We start from the raw sequence: 3,993 nt of genomic DNA, 5'->3' as shown, positions 1-3,993 counted from the left end.
GGCGGGTCTGTCGCTCCGCTCCGGCGCGAGAACCGAGGGATGCTTGGGGCCGGGGGCGGCTCGGACCGAGGTCGGCGGGCGTGCGGGGGGCCCAGAGCTGTCAGCCGCGGACGTCGGGCTGGCTCCCGCGGCGAGAGCTGCGCTGGGACCCCTCACGTGGGCCGCCGGAAACGGGCGGGGAGCGCAGGTTTCAAACCTCGGGGCCGCGGGCACCGCGGAGGGCAAGCGGCCAGGCGGACGGGCCCCGGGGCACAGCTGAGAGCCAGCCGGAGAGGGATGAAAGGGGTTTCCGGGAGACGGGCGAACCCCAGAGCATCTTCGGACTGGAAGGGAATTTAAAGTCATCTAGGGTTCCTTTCTCCCATCGCATACCGAAGTCCCTTTGAAAATCCCCAAATCCGCCCTAGTCATTTGAACTAACCTGTTTGAACACCTCCTCCAGTGATGGGAAACCCACTTCTCTCCAAGGAAACCCGTTCTGTTCCTGGACGGCTTTGGTTTTTAGAAATATTTTTTTGTTTCAAAGAAACCGCTGCCTCCCGTTCTTCCTAGTTCCTTTCCCTTGTGGACGGCTGTTGAGATATCTGAAGATACTCATCATGTCCCTAGAGTCTTCTCTTCACTAATTCCAGGTCCTTCAGTTGTTTCTTAAATGCTGAGGTTCTCTGATCCCTTTTCTGAATGAGCTTGACCATATCCTCTTTAAAGGAGAGCTTCGTAATGTGTGTGAGGAGACAAAACCTATTAAGTTTCTCCAAGAAGTTCCTTGGTCCCAAAGGTTGACCTGCTAAAATAAAAAGTATTCCCTTCCTCATTTCTGTGCTGTATTTTGAATTTAAAAAAAAAAAAAAGTCCAGTACTGTGTCCAAATGAACTGAAAGAGATCCTGTTTTGTGAAAATGTTTGGGTTTCCCCTCATTTTTAAAAAAATATCTATAAACACTTTATCAGATGAGCTGATGTATGTCAAAGTGTGGCAATGCACCGTGCAAATAGGAGAGCTTATTATTTTTACTCTGAAAAACGATTGAGACTCAGTTTGGGGCCAGACTGAAATTTAATATTTAGTTGGAGAGGGAAATGCTTATTACATTGAACTCTTTGATCTGTTTCTAACTGCCAGCAGAAGGCCCAAAATTACTATGAAAAAGAACATTTTTTGTTGCTCGCTTACCAGCATTATTTTTTGCTTGCTTTTTTCATCACTTAGCCTTGGTATGTGAGGGTTAAGTTTTTAAAAAGTGTCTTTTACCAACATCCTAAACTACCCTAAGCAACCATGCAGGTTAGTAATTTTTAAGCCCAGCACAGATGTGATGGCCTTGTAGATAAAATGCAAAACTCCTGTATCTGGGACCCTGTTAAAATTCTAAGCAAAGTTTCACTGTTTTTATAACATAGGCAAGCACATGCCAGCAGTCAGAATTGGTTCTTTATCTTTGTTCTTGTGTCTTTATTTTTTAAATTGGTCAGTGGTTTTGAAGTTTGCAGCACACACGTCAAGTTTTGATTTCTGGTTTGTTTGTGCAAATGCTATTTCCCTTTTACGTAAGTTGGGTAAAAATTTGTATAGAACCATTCTGTGCGGAACTATACAGGCTCAGGAAAGGCTCTAGTTCCTTCCCTTCAAAGAACTTGAAGTTAACGGTTGGAAATACTGAAAACTCTGTGAGAAAGAACTGGTGTGAATATACCACTGCAAATTTAAAGTCGTCATGTGCTAAACTTTAAGCCTAGCCATCTACTTTGTGTCAGGCACTATGTTTTGTATGTGTTTAGCTGGGTATACTAAGATGAATAAGCTACAGTTTCAGTCCTTGTGGAGCTGGTAAATTCAATGCCCAAATAGGTTCTCTCAGAATAAAAGGTGAGAGGGATGCGTTTGATGCTGTAGTTGCCCCAAGGTCGGGACGTTTAGGCTAGCCTAGGACTTGAGCGAAGGCTTGGGGAAGAGGTGACACCTGACCCAAATAATAAATGGTAAGAAGAAGACAGTCAGGCAGAGAAGGGTAAAAAGTGTGCTTCCAACAAAGAAAACAGCTCAAGGAAAGGCATCAATATGAGAGAAGGAATGGCTTGCATAAAAATACCACAAGCAGGTGACACCTGGGTGGCTCAGTTGGTTAAGTGACTTCCTTCAGCCCAGGTCATGATCCCATCGGGCTCTCTGCTCAGTGGGGAGTCTGCTTCTCCTCACTCTCCCTCTGTGTTCTTCCTCTCTCTCTCTCTCTCTCAAATAAATAAATAAAATCTTTTTTTAAAAAAAAGACATAAATGGTAAGTTGTAAGGCTGCAAATAGGCAGAGACCCTGTCATAGTAGACCTTGTATGCATAGGTATCTTGAAATTAATTCAGTGGGTGATTTTTTTAATCACTGAAAAGTTTTTATGAGACACAGTAGAATACATTTTTAAAATGTGGTCATAGGGATGAGAAGAAAGGAAGTTGCGAGAATCTGTGAGGCTTTATGATTGATTGGGTGTGCAGATGAGAGGGCCAGGAGTCCAGCATAGTGCTCAGATTTTTGGTTTGGGTGACTAGGGGGATGGTGGTGACGTTAACTGAGACAGGAAACACTGGATGATGGATTCGGTTTTGGACTTGAAGATTTTTCAGTAGCTTGAGTTAAATCAGTAAACAAATGCGGTGGAAGTAAGCTAGAAAAAAAGGGAGGTTGTGGTCCGAAAGTGAAATATTGGAGTTCACTTGTGTGGTGTGGAGCTCTTCTAGGTGACAGCTAGGTCTCTGTGTGTGGGTAGCTGAGCTACAGCAGAGGCGAAGGTCGGTGAAGCGCAATATGGCAGGAGCTACGAGGCTGTGGTGTTGAATGGGTCATCTGTGTGGATGGTGAAGTGATTTAGGATGCTAGGGTGTGGGGAGGAGAGGATGATTGTGACCCCGGTGCGATGGTGAATGGAGGGGATTAATAGGAAGGGTGGCAGATGACAGATGAGGAGGGGGGCTAGAGAGTGATATAGCCAGATGGCGGACCTCAAAGGAGGAGGAGTTTTTAAATGGAAGAGTGGAAAAGTAGTGGTTTTTCTTTTCCTTCTTGGGAGCAGGGTTCTGATCTGTTCATCTTTATTCAGGACTCGTATTAATCACTTCTGGCTCTGAAGAGTCTGTTCTTAGTCTTGAAGAGGGCGAGTACCGTATATCAAATCCTTTCTGCTGATACTTAATGACAAGAAGGTCAACGCATGTTTCTCCACTGATGATTAGTAGGTGGACAGGGAAGCAATCAGATAAAACAATCAGATGTTATACCCAGGGTTTCTGGGAAGAGCCTACATTTTGAATTAGAAAGACCAAGATTCAAATTTAGACTCTGTCACCTACTAACCTTAGGACTGTAAGCAAATTGTGTAACCTGTGTTACTTTCAGTGTCCTTACCTGTAAAAAATAAATTCCTATTTCATGAGGTGTCACAAAGATTACATGAAATTATGTGTATAAAATCACCAGAAAAGTAATTCCAAGGAGTGTTAGATCTCTTTTAGCTACCTTTAAGGGACTTAAGCTCTGCTGGCTGAACTTTCCTCATGCTTACTCAAATTATAAGGGAATAAGTATTCAAAGAGGAAAAGCAAAGGGATGCAGAGTTCAGAGGAGGGAGCCATCGTTTCTCAATATTTGGAAGCAAGGTTAGGCTTCACACTCAAAATAAATTTCATTTGGGGCCTGGAGAACAAATTTCAGTACATTAAATAATTTAGGTGTAGATACAAAGGGAGAAAAGTATAGAGTTTGTTTGTTAAAAATGGATAGTTGCCACAGGTCTGAGTATTGTGTGAGTCAGCAGTGAGCGATATGGCCGGAGAGGTGGGCTGGGGCCATAATGTTAAAGATCTGGAACTATGGAGTTTGGATTTGATGCTAGATGGCCTAGGGAACCATAGATTGTATATCCTGTCTCCCTACCTCAGTTTCCTATCTAAAATGTATAGTTTCAGAAACTTGGGATTTTTGTTTGAAGTAAACCAAGTAAGAA

The sequence above is a fragment of the Ailuropoda melanoleuca genome, chromosome 2, assembly GCF_002007445.2.
Source record: "Ailuropoda melanoleuca isolate Jingjing chromosome 2, ASM200744v2, whole genome shotgun sequence".
Classification (NCBI taxonomy): Eukaryota; Metazoa; Chordata; class Mammalia; order Carnivora; family Ursidae; genus Ailuropoda; species Ailuropoda melanoleuca.
Note: the sequence above shows the minus strand (reverse complement) of the source record.